This window comes from Mirounga angustirostris, unplaced genomic scaffold (genome assembly GCF_029215605.1).
Source record: "Mirounga angustirostris isolate CCGP_5_RB_7025 unplaced genomic scaffold, mMirAng1.0.hap1 SCAF_13, whole genome shotgun sequence".
In the NCBI taxonomy this organism is placed as follows: Eukaryota; Metazoa; Chordata; class Mammalia; order Carnivora; family Phocidae; genus Mirounga; species Mirounga angustirostris.
Genome location: NW_026991721.1, coordinates 43,241,794 through 43,254,232, shown reverse-complemented (window position 1 = coordinate 43,254,232; position 12,439 = coordinate 43,241,794). Strand labels below are relative to the sequence as shown.

Genomic DNA, 12,439 nt, shown 5'->3' with positions numbered 1-12,439 from the left:
ATATTGCTCTTCCCTTGTCCATCCCTCAGTTGGCTCTGAAATGAGGCAGAGAAAGGAGAGGGTCCTCTCAAAGTTTTGACATGCAGTCAAAAAGAGGCTTACCCAGTCATGGTCTCACCCCACTGCCCAGACCAAGAATTAGCAGCACCTCTGGGTCCTAGGCCCACATGCCTCTGAGATTCTGACTGACCTAACATGGGTCAGCCCACCCCGGGTCCAATCAGCTCTGCCAGGCTCCTGGGGTCACCATGTCCAAAGAGGGAGGAGGCTCATTGGAGGGAGAGAATCAGGCTGAGCAGAAGCCTCAAGATTCCTGTTAGAGGTAGGTACATGTTGTCCAGGCAGTTGCATCTTAGGAGAGGAAAATCTCGCAGCTAATGTCAGAGCTGAGATTCTTACCCAGGTCCAATTCACCCTCACGGCATGTTCTTAACAGAAAACAAGCAGTGAGGCCCCAGAAGTTGGCCTTGAGCTGGGTATTCTCTAGTTAGCATTAAAGAGAATGAATACATATCATATATAAAAAAGGACTTCAACAGGGGTGCCTGGGTGGCTCCGTCGATTAAGCGTCTGCCTTCGGCTCAGGTCATGATCCCAGGGTCCTGGGATTGAGCCCCACATCAGGCTCACTGCTCAGCGGGAAACCTGCTTCTCCCTCTCCTCCCCGCTCATGCTCTCTCTCACTATCTCTGTCGCATTCTCCCCCTCTCTCTCTCAAATAATTAAAAAAAATTTTTTTAATTACAAAAAATGACTTCAACAGTAACACTAAGGGCAAGGCGGAGCTAAGATTGTACTTCCCTCTTTTCAGTGACACCTCCTTTTCCTCTCTCTGGACTGGCCTAGAAATGTTGGCGCTGCACTGATAGAAAGCAGACTATCTCCTGCAGAAAGTCACCACTTACAAGCTGTGTGTCCTAAATCTCTTCACCTGAAGCTCTTTGATCAATTGTTTCTTCATCCATTAAACAAATCTACATATTAGTATATAATACCTATGCATATTGTATGTTAATACCTAAGACATACATATATAGCATATGAGACATTATAGATTACTATATAATACAGATGCCTATTATTGTATCAATAAATGTACTTGGATATCTACCACATGCCAGGCACTGTGCTAAGTAGTCAGAAATACAGTGAAGCCTACTAGATGCTTCTTTTCTTAAGTAAGAAATGCAAAGTAAAACTAACTCTGCTGAGATAATATTGTTCTGTTCTCAGATTGCCAAATGTCCAAATGTTCCGCAACACATATGGGTGAGGCCAAGGGGAAACATTTATGCTGATACATTGTGGGTGGGAATACAAAGTGGTACAACCCTGTGCCAAAATTTGTTAAAATACAAGCTCATATACTCTTTGTACCAGCAATTTGTTTCTGAGAAATTATCCTTCAGATGTTCTCACACTCATAAAAAGTAACATATGCATATGATTATCATCATTGCAACACTGTTTGTAATAGCAACAGATTAAAAATGACTTCAGTGGCCCTCAGAGTGGCCTTGGATCAGCCAGAGAGTGAAACAGTGAGCACCGGTGACAGAAAATGTAGAAGCTCTCTAAGGTCTAAAATGGAAAACTGCCCAGGCATGTTGGTGAGCAGAAAAAGCAAAGTACAGGACAGGGTGTAGAGTGTACTAACGTAATGCTAGGTGATAGTACAGTTATATGAATAATGTAGCCATGTAGAGTAATACTCATTATAGTATAGTAATACGAATAGGATTAGAAATAGTTATACACTAATATGACGAAATCATGTGATAGTATTAGTAATAGTAATGCTAATAATTAGTATAGTGCGTGTGTGTGTGTGTGTGTAAAATCTTCTATAGGTATTTTTAAAAATCTCTGGAAAGACTTTTAAAACCAATATAAGCGGTTTGGGTTTTTAAAGAAATATAGGTGGGTGGGGGGTGTGTCACCTGGGTGGCTCAGTCAGTTAAGCGTCTGCTTTCAGCTCAGATCATGGTTTCAGAGTCCTGGGATCAAGCCCCGCATCAGGCTCCCTGCTCAGCGGGGAGCCTGCTTCTCCCTCTTCCTCTGCCTCTCCCCTGCTTGTGCTCTCACCCTCTGTCAAATAAATAAATAAAATCTTAAATATATATATATATATATATATATATATATATATATATATATATATATATATATATATAGGTTGGAACCCAGGCAAATGGGGAAAGGGGTAGGAATACAACTTTTTGCTGAAAATCTTTTGAGAATGTTTGAACCTCATGAATGTATAACCCATTCAAAAATGGAAACAAATACACATAATTTAAAAATAACAGCAGCGCCATGAGCACAAAGCCAGAGGCCAGGACGCTTCGGGCGTAGGTGACAGGGTACAGACCTGGCCAGCAGAGGAAGACCCTGAGGAAGTCACTTTTTTAAAATGAAACTTGACAGAGAAATAGGCAAAGGGGCAAATGAGTGAACGAGGGCTGTCCAGGAAAAAGGACCCCATGTACAAAAGCTCTGAGGAGGGAAGGGGCTTCATCTGCAAGGAATGGAAAGATACCCCATACAGCTGCGCTGCAGACACAAGGGGTAGGGGGACTGGCACGTGGGAGCTAAAGACACAGTGAGGAGCCAAAGTATGCAAGCTATGTTAAAAAACTTGGACTTTATCCAAAGGGCAGTAGGAAGCCATCGAGTTTAAGCAGGAAAGTGATGGAATCAAGGTTATGTTTTGAATAGATTGCTCTGGAGCCTCTGAGGAGAAATGACTGGGGGAAGCAAGAGTGGATGTTGACAACCCATATATCTGAGAAGCTGCTTTGGAGCACTATCTGGTGGTTTCTTCTAAAGTTAAACATACACCTACCCTATGACCTGGCAATTTCATTCTTAGGTATTTATCCAAGTTAAATGAAAACATATGTTCACAGAAGTATTTGCACAAGAATTTTTATAGCAGCCATATTGGTAAGAGCAAAAATGATCTCCCCAAACCCTACAAATCTCTATCAAAAGATGAATTTCTAAGCAAATTGTGGTGTATTTATACACTGGCGTACTATTCGGCAATATGAAGGAAGGGACTCCTGACAGACACAACACAAATGATTCTTAAATCTGTGGGGGAAGAAAAGGACAGAAATGCATACACCATATGAATCTATTGACATGAAATGAAATCCAGGTACAGAAAAAATAACCCATAGTGATAGATATCAGGAAGTAGCTGCCTGGGGGGGAGAGAGAAATTGACTGGAAAAATGAGGGAATGTTCTGGGGCGATGGAAATGTTTTATTTCTTGTTGTACATGGCAGTTACACAGTGTGTGCAACTGTCAAAACTCATCAAAGTGAACAGCTGAGATTTATGCTTTTCATTCTATGTTAAGTGTATCATATATCTCAGTAAGAAGAAGAAGAAAGAGAAGGAAGGAAGGAAGGAAGGAAGGAAGGAAGGAAGGAAGGAAGGAAGGAAGGAAGGAAGGAAGGAAGGAAGGAAGGAAGGAAGGAAGGAAGGAAGGGAGAGGAAAGAAATAGTGGTCATTGAGAAAGGTAGGAGGTGTTTATAATAATCCAGGAGAAAGGTCATGGTCGCCTGATGCCCTATCATGGGGATCAAGTAAAATAATGTGTAGAAGATGGCAAACTATGAAGGTCCATGCAAACCATAAAGCTCTATACATACTGTGAAGCCCTGTGCAAAAGTGAGGATTTAGTCAAACTTAACCCATATCAAATTCTGGAGGTGAACGTGGGACATCTGATTGCCTGAGGCAGTCCTGTTTATTTGCAATGAAGGGCTTGTGGGCTGTTAATCATGATTTTCTTGTTGGTCTGTCACCATTTGGCAGGAAATGGATCCAGAGGCTGCTGCGATTCATCAGAATACTTGGTCTTGAGGCAAAAATAAAGCAGTGGTGGTGCCTGGCTGGCTCAGTCAGTGGCTCGTGCGTCTCTTGAACTCGGGGTTGTAGGTTCGAGTCCCACATTGGGTAGAGAGGTTACTTAAAAATAAAATATTCAAAAAATTTTTAAAACGAATAAAGTAGTGTGGGGAGAGGTGGGGGGGCGGGGTACAGAGCTGCCTTGCCAAGGATAATTTTCTACTAAAAACTGGGCTTTCCAAACAAAAAAAACTGCATTTAGCTCCTGGGCTTGAGTCTTGAATTTATTTTTTGAATCACTAGGGTTTGAAGGATACCAAGAAAAGGAAGCAGGCTGTTAGTTCCTGAGGCAGGGACCATAACAATCAGTGACATGGCCACCCACGGTTCAGGAGAGTTCTCTGGGAGCTGAGAGTGTGTGGGAAATACACATGGGCTGCCTCTGAGTGCAGACAGGTTTAGAGAAACAGCTATGGGGAAACCAGTCAAAAGACATCAGAAGAACTGGCTACTCACCATTTAACCGAACGCAACTTTTTTTATGTGCTTTTTCAATGTTAATAAATCCCTAATTATTTGCTTGCATTTCTTTTTGATTTTTCTCTCCCAAAACCACTTTGAATGAGCAGACACAGCTGGCTCCCTCCTATCCACACCAACAGACGCTAAATGCCCTGTACTGTCTTTGGGCCCTTTGTCCATGAAGAGGAGCCATGCCTGCACGAGTCAGATTCCATGACCTCCAGAAGAGGTTAGAAGATCCTCTTCAGAGCTACAGTGGGCATTTGCCATATTTTTATTAGGTATTATCTGTCACCTAATCCCCCTCTCTTTCTAAGAATTGATCTCTGTTGTAGTTTCTCCTGGTGTGAGGTAGGACCCATCTTCCACATTGAAAGTAGACAGGATCTCTCTCTCTCTCCCTACTCCTCTCTCTCTTTCTCTCTCTCTCTCTCTCTCTCTCTCTCACACACACACACACCCTTGGCCTTGGCAAAATCTGATGATGGGTAACTGACTTGGGATTAGCCCACCCAGTGGTATTCCCTTGAACTGGGAGCCTCAGGGGAGCAATACAAGAGCATGGATGTGGTTGGTGGTTATCCATGGAGACAGCTGGAAGTCATTTGTTCAAAAGTAGCAAAAGTCATTTGTTCAAAAGTTGGCATGCTGACCCAATACTCCCGCCAAGACACCATTACTGTGACTCCTCTGGCCTTGCCCTCTGACTTGCCACTTCTGGATTGGAAAACTGAGTCCTGGGACTTAAAATGACGTGTCCATGTTCACATGATAAATTATCATCCAGGCCAAAACTCAAACCTAGATTTTTCACTGTACCCCCACTGCTTCCTTCCTAGCACAAGAATCTCCCTTAACTTGTACCCATTTCTATCCTCCAATAGCCCTTCAGTAAATTCCCTTCTATGTAAGTTACCTGGAATCTGCTTTCACTGCTGACACCCCAGACAAACACACAATCGTAAAATAGTGGTTTCATGTCCCATCTCATGTCTTCATAGAAACACTCTCAAGCAGTTTCTCAGACACTCAGATCCAAAGCTTTACTTTGGGGGCAATGGGAAGACACCTGCATACGTGGGAGTGGGGATGAGGAGAGAAGAGTGAAGAAGAGGACGGAGAGGGAAAAGAATCACACATTTTCTATCCACTGCATTCCAGGACTGAGGGTACAGCAGGGGGTCAGCAGAGGCAGAGGCTCTAACAGATGCCCCTGAGGCGGCAACACGGGGAGGGAGGTGTTTCGCATCTGAAGTGGCAGGAGTGAGGTTGGGTGAGGCTGAGGATCTTGCCCATGGCCATGCGGCACGTGATGGCAGAGCCAGCGTCAGAGCCAGACCGCACTGCTAACCAGACCTGCCCTTTCTGCTTGAGTACATTTGTTGAGCGCCAGTGGGTAAACCGTATGCCTTGTTCTTTTACAGTATGATTTCCATGTTGTATCCATGATTCGGAATGAGTTCGTAATGATGTGATGAGATCACTGGATTATGTATTTATTTATTTAAAAAACCCAAGGTAGAAAACTTTCCTGAGCCCATGAGAAGCAGAGCTGGAGGTGCCCTGAAGTCTGTTTTGATTTAAGGGGAATGGATCTAGCTTGAGTGTAAATTTGAGACTGTGTTTGCTTGTCTCACACTCTGTTTTTTCAAATTACTTTCATATGTTTTATTTCATCTGTTTCCCCCACTTCTGGATGAGAAAACTGAGACCCAGGATTTGAAGTAATGTGTCCATGTTCATACAACAAATTAGCATCCGAACGAAAACTCAAACCCAGACCCTTTCACTGGACCCCACCCCCATCTCCTGCCCCGCACAAGAATTATTATTGCACCAGTTGGGCTTAACAAAGGGATTTGCACTGACTCACGCTCATGATTTGATTTGGCCTCCTGGGATTCTGCAGGTAAACATCAGTCCCCCATCACTGTCCAAGTATATGCAGTCTCTCTCTGTTTTTGTCTAGCTCTTCACGTTTTCCCTGGCTTTCCACCGCTCCTCCCTCCTCCCTTTCTCTGTTTCTCTCCTTGTCTTCTCTTCTTTCCTCCCTTCCTCTCCTCCCACAAGCACACTTATTTTTTCCTACACAGGGATGGTCTCACGTTGAGGGGGTGGGTGAAACACGAGCAGAGCAAGCGTCTTTTAAGTCCCTGGAAGCAGAATATTTTCTTATGGATTTTTACTGTTTGGATTGTTTTGCCAGGCTGATGAAAAAAGACCCTAAGGCCCCCTTATCTCAGGCCAACCAGAGGACGTCTTCAAGTTTTTGTTTTTGTTTTCAAGCTGGTTCCTTACAAATGCATCTAGAAGGTCACTCTCAGGTCCCCAAGATAGGAGCAGGTAATCAATCACACCCAGGACATCAGCATCACAGAAGAGAATCTCATGAATGGAAGCACTTGGGGAAGGGAAGAGGGGAGCCTGAGCTGCCCCAGAATTGTGAGCTCAGGAAAGGTGATCTGATGGATTGCTGTCTCCAGAAGTTCCCTGGGATAGTCTCAAGTATATTCTGGTTCAGTGGCTGGTCTTGCCCTCCGATTTTTTGTTCCAAATAAATAAATAAATAAATACATACTTGCTCAAAAGGCTCAAACGTTTACCAGATAATTTGATAATTGCAACTCAGCAAGCAACAAAGACAGTGTCTAATAGCACCAAGGGCTGGGTCCACACAGTCCCCCAGGCAATCCCTTCTGAACAAACAAAGCGGACTCCAGTTCCGGCTTTGCCAAGGAAGAGCCTTGTGAGCTCAGGCAACTCATTTCACTTCTCTGGGCCTCACTTCCTCAACTATAAAATGACCTAATACATTAGTTTATTCTTTCAACAAATACTTACTAAACATCTATCTGGGACACGCCTTATGCAAGGAACTGAAAATATTTTTTTTTATTTTTTTAAAGATTTTATTTATTTATTTGAGAGACAGAGTGAGGGAGAGAGAGAGCAGGGGCTGAGGGAGAGGGAGAAGCAGACTCCCCCGCTGAGCAGGGAGCCGGACGCAGGGCTTGATCCCCGGACCCTGGGATCATGACTTGAGCTGAAGACAGATGCCCAACCAACTGAGCCACCCAGGCAGCCCTGAAAATATTTTTTAAAGGATAGATAGACCCCTAGGCTCAAGGGTCCTCAGAGTTTAATTGGGGGAAATATGCATAATAAAGGAAAATAATAATATTTTTAAGCGTTCTACTGGTACTCTGTGCAAAGTGCAATGGAAGGACAAAGGTGAAAACAACTTGACCCAGCTTTAAAAGTCTATGTGTGACTTTATTTGTTTTGTTTTGATCTGCCTTTCACACTAATGTATTTTATTCTTCCTTGACTTAGTTATTTTCAAATAATCATTGTTATTATAAACCATTACCAATTACTACATTACATACTGTTTAATTGCCCCAACAATTATAAAAGTTAGATATAATGATCACCATTTTGGATACTTTAGATATAAGAACACCGAAGCTCAGGGGCGCCTGGGTGGCTCAGTTGTTAAGCGTCTGCCTTCCACTCAGGTCATGATCCCAGGGTCCTGAGATCAAGCCCCGGGCTCCCTGCTCCACGGGAAGCCTGCTTCTCCCTCTCCCCTCCCCCTGCTTGTGTTCCCCCTCTCTCGCTGTCTCTCTCTCTGTCAAATAAATAAATGAAATCTTTAAAAAAAGAAAGAAAGAACACCGAAGCTCAGAGAGGTTAAGGAATCTACTCACACCCAGCTCACACAGCTGGGAAGTTACAGAACTGAATTTGAACCCCCAACTATCAACTTCAAGGCTTGTGTTCTTTCCACTATGTGGTACTGCTTCAGGTATATGCAGCAACTCGGGACTGGCAACGTAATTTGTGGAAACAAATGCAAAGTAAAAATATGGGGCCATTTGTTCAGAAATTATTAAGAATTTCAGGACAGTACAGTAGAGCATTAAATAAAGCAGAGGGCCTTTCTAAGCATGGGACCCTGGACACCTGTCCAGGTCACACACCCATGAAGTCTGCCCTGCCAGCTACAATTTACTTTGCAAATAGCATCTCCCAAGGAGCAAAAGCATCATAGTAACTGGAGGCCCAGACCTCAGTGACAGAATTCTCCAGTGGTCATGCTTCATGTGCACACTTCCTGATGTCACCCAGAGGGCTCAGCATGGATCACTTGGTCAGAACTTGGGGGCTCTGTGCAGTAGCTTTCCCAGAGAAGGAACATTTTTCTGTGTGGGGAAAGATAGATCATTTTGGGCTGACAAGGGTTCTGACCACACCCTCACTTTACATTTAGAACCTGAGGAGGGACTCATTTTTTTTTTTTAAGATTTTATTTATTTATTTGACAGAGAGAGAGACAGTGAAAGAGGGAACACAAGCAGGGGGAGTGGGAGAGGGAGAAGCAGGCTTCCCGCCGAGCAAGGAGCCCGATGCGGGGCTCGATCCCAGGACCCTGGGATCATGACCTGAGTCGAAGGCAGACACTTAACCGACTGAGCCACCCAGGTGCCCAGAGGAGGGACTCATTAATGCAGCACAAACAGAACATAGCCAAAGCCTCTTAGCCTCTCTTGTTAAAACTGTAGGGCAGGGCACCTGGGTGGCTCAGTCGTTAAGCGTCTGCCTTTGGCTCAGGTCATGATCCCAGAGTCCTGGGATCGAGTCCCACATCGGGCTCCCTGCTTGGCGGGAAGCCTGCTTCTCTCTCTCCCACTCCCCCTGCTTGTGTTCCTGCTCTTGCTATCTCTCTCTCTGTCAAATAAATAAATGGAATCTTTAAAAAAACAAAAAAAAACTGTAGGGCAGACCTGTAGGTGTGCTCTAACGAAGGGCAGTGGGGAAAAAGCAACCAGGACTCTGCATACGCTGGTTTATAAGCCTCTCTCCTGAAGCATTCAAGGTGTGTCCGCTCCTATGGACCCAGCAGAGATTATGATTGCCCTTTTGGTCAGCAATTGTGAATCAGTAGTTTTTAATCTTCTGTAATTATAGACCCATCTATGAAAATATGGACCATCTCTACAGAAAAAGGACACATGTGTACATAAGTATTTTGCATACAACTATAGACTCCCTGCACTGACTCCAGATTTTTTTAAAAACCCATTTTAGAGCCTAGTTTCCCCAATTACAGAACCTAGAATTGCAGAAATTTAGAGACTATTTTTATGAAATTGTCTTATTCCTCGGAGAGGGTGAAGACCGAGGTCATTTGGGTTAATAAAAGGCTCTGTACGGTTCCCAGGACTCACTCCCCTGATTATCAACTCTCCGTTGAAGTAGTTATCCCACTCCTAATGTGCGCCTGCCAAAACATTGTTGCCACGTGGGACATTCTAGAACCACAGATGGCTGATGTCAGGACCTTAGTGAACATTCGGAGAGCACCTGACAAGCCAAGGTGTTGGGGATAAGAACAGTTTGTGTCCTCGAGAGGCTCACAGACATCTAGAGGAGAGACACATAGCAACAACAGAATATAACAGAACATGTGTAATTACAGACGTTTGAATTAGGCTGAGAGCTGACATATGGAAGGACACCATCGGCTCTGCTTGCTTGGATCATACCAGCTCCTGGAGATGGCCCGGGAGAGAAAACTCCTATAACAGGGTCTTGAAGAATGGGCTCTGGGCCATGCAGGGAAAGAGTCTTCTAGCTGAGGGGACGGACACATGGGGAGGCAGAGAAGGATGAGGAACAAGTGGGTGGGATTGTCTAGAACATAGGCTCTGTCTGAGGAAGACGTGGGAGGTGATGCTGGAAGGGACCAGCTTCTGGGGCCTTGGACCTTGGAAAAATGTCAGCCGGAGTGATGGATGAAGGTGTCTCTTCTTGGGGACACTACGAGGAGGGCACGGACTTCTGCCGGGCAGGGATGGGTTAGGGATGAGGGGCAAGCAGCCTCTCAGATCCCTATCACCTCTCCATAAAAATCCACCACTGCCAAACACTAGAGAACATAAGAAGGGCCCTGGAAAGCATTCAAAAATGACGGGCAGGCAGCCTAAAATAGATCTCTAAGATGCCAATGAGATTTATTCACCAGAAAAGGATGGTTCTTCTCCACTAAAAGATGGCTGAAGGGGAGGAGACCTTGTCACAGAGAAAGTACTTTCATTTTAAAAATTAAAAAAATTTAAAAACCTGATCCCAGCTCAATGTATGATGTGTTTCCTCTGCAAGGTCTCACATTTTTTATTCATTCTTAAAATTGAACCAGGTTAGCCTTAGGTAGGGGGCTGCCTCAGAAGAAATGTTAATCAAGAGAAGAGAACATCTCCAGAAACGCATAACGGTTGCTGTTTCCTTGTCACCACTTTTCAGGATTCCTGGGCAGTATGGGCTAAGAAGTCCTTGGAAGGGGTGTGTTTTCTCCCAAGCAAAGGCAGAAACAAGAAAAATCCTAATTAATGGGACACTCCGTGGAGTAGATCCTCCGCCCTGAAGATGTCATTCCCTTGATCACCACTAGATGTCATGAAAACCCCGTTTTAAAAGAAAGAAAGCTTCAAAATTGCAGACCTAAAGAAAACAATTCCCCCTAGCGTTCAGACTTCTTCAGCAAAAAATGCTTTTTAATAAGAACACAAACGGCAAATGTTCAGAACTTATCTCTGGAGTAGCTACATAATGGTTAGAATTCCTCAGACTATCTGTAAATAAGATGGTTCCTACAGGCTAGCCCACAGATTTTGTTGAAATACCCATAGTAAACGTATATTGCGCAGGAAATTCCATTGCATTTACACTATTTATTTAATAAAAATAATCTCTGCGATTATTTGCATTTATTTCTGAAGGAGGATGTTTTTCCTTCCTCAGAATAAGTTCAGGAAATGGGTGAAGTGTTCAGGAAGTTAGCTAAATGCTGATGTAAATCCAAAAGGAAGGTCTGTTCTTGTAAAAAAAAAAAAAAAAGCTAGGAAGTGGTTCTCTCTTTTACTTATGGAAAATGTTATACAGAATTTCTCACTGAAAAGGAAAAAGACTAGGAAAAATGTGTGCCCGTGGTATCTTTTTCCGTGGATCTGGTTAGGCCGTGCATACTAGCCGCAAAGAAAACTGTGTCAAGAAATAAAATCTAGATGGAAGGACACGACTGGGGATTAAGTTTGTCCTAAATTCAGCCCTTCCTATGGCTTTGTATCAGCTATTCTAGGAAGTGTGTCTTGATAGGAAACTCTGAGTCCAGAAGAGGTGGTGGGGCCCCTCGGCCCGATAGGAACAACCAGACACAAGCGCCCTGTTCCTTCCAGCGCCCGGCAAATGGTATCCTGCCGACCCGGGCCCTTCCAGGGAAGGAGCCCCATTCAAGGAAAAGCCCAGCTCCCCCCGGGGCCGCCTGGGCAGTGTTTTGCAAATTGCGGAGGCCCTTTGGTGCGGGTGGTCATTTCTCTGCGGCTGGTGGCTCACAATGCAGGGAGGGTGCAGGATCAGGTGCGCAGAGCAAACAGAAAGCTTCTGGCCTTGAAACACCCCCAGCCCAGAAAGCGAATTCGGCTCGTAGAACAGGGCCGTGGAGGACGCCGCGTGTTGTGGTTTCTCTGAACGTCGCCCTGGCCTTTCCATCCCTCTGCGACCACCCTCCCTCAGGCCTTCGTGGTTTCTCGTCCAAACTGGTCGGCCGGCCTCTGCCCGGCGTCTGCCCGGGCTCCAGCCCCCGTCCCTGCGGCAGCCAGGGCGAGCTGTGCGGAACCACCGACGTGGACCGGAGCCCTCCCTGCCCTCACACTGTGCCCGGCGCGGGGGCGCGGGGTACGGGACGGCCTCCCAGGCCTTTCCTAACTTGGCCTCCGGCCACCTTCCCTCCCACTCCAAGAATCTCCGGTTCCAATTCCTCTGAGCACTGGCCGCCCGCACCCCCAACAGGCCACTCTTCTCAGCGCGTTGATTCGCACATTTATTCCTCTCATTCTGCGTAAACGAGGAAATGGGGATTGACCACATGCTTTTTTAAACTTCTACAGAATAGTCTCTTTGGATTTATAGAATTATGACATGAGAGAAGCAAGGGAACGGGCTTGGAGGACACAAGGCACACCCCCCTACGCAGCCACCCATTCAGAGCAAAT

General features: G+C 45.0%; 2 long non-coding RNA genes across 2 annotated transcripts in view; one reads left to right on the top strand and one right to left on the bottom strand.

Annotated features, from left to right (window-relative positions):
- LOC135362357 (uncharacterized) overlaps window positions 1–4,063 on the bottom strand; it is a 39,882-nt gene extending 35,819 nt beyond the window's left edge. Inside the window, exon 1 of the long non-coding RNA XR_010406934.1 lies at window positions 3,707–4,063. This is a non-coding gene — a long non-coding RNA (uncharacterized LOC135362357). The remainder of the gene's footprint in view (window positions 1–3,706) is intronic.
- Window positions 1–12,439, top strand: part of LOC135362356 (uncharacterized) — a 66,311-nt gene that overhangs the window by 47,213 nt on the left and 6,659 nt on the right. The gene's annotated exons all lie outside the window — the stretch shown is intronic.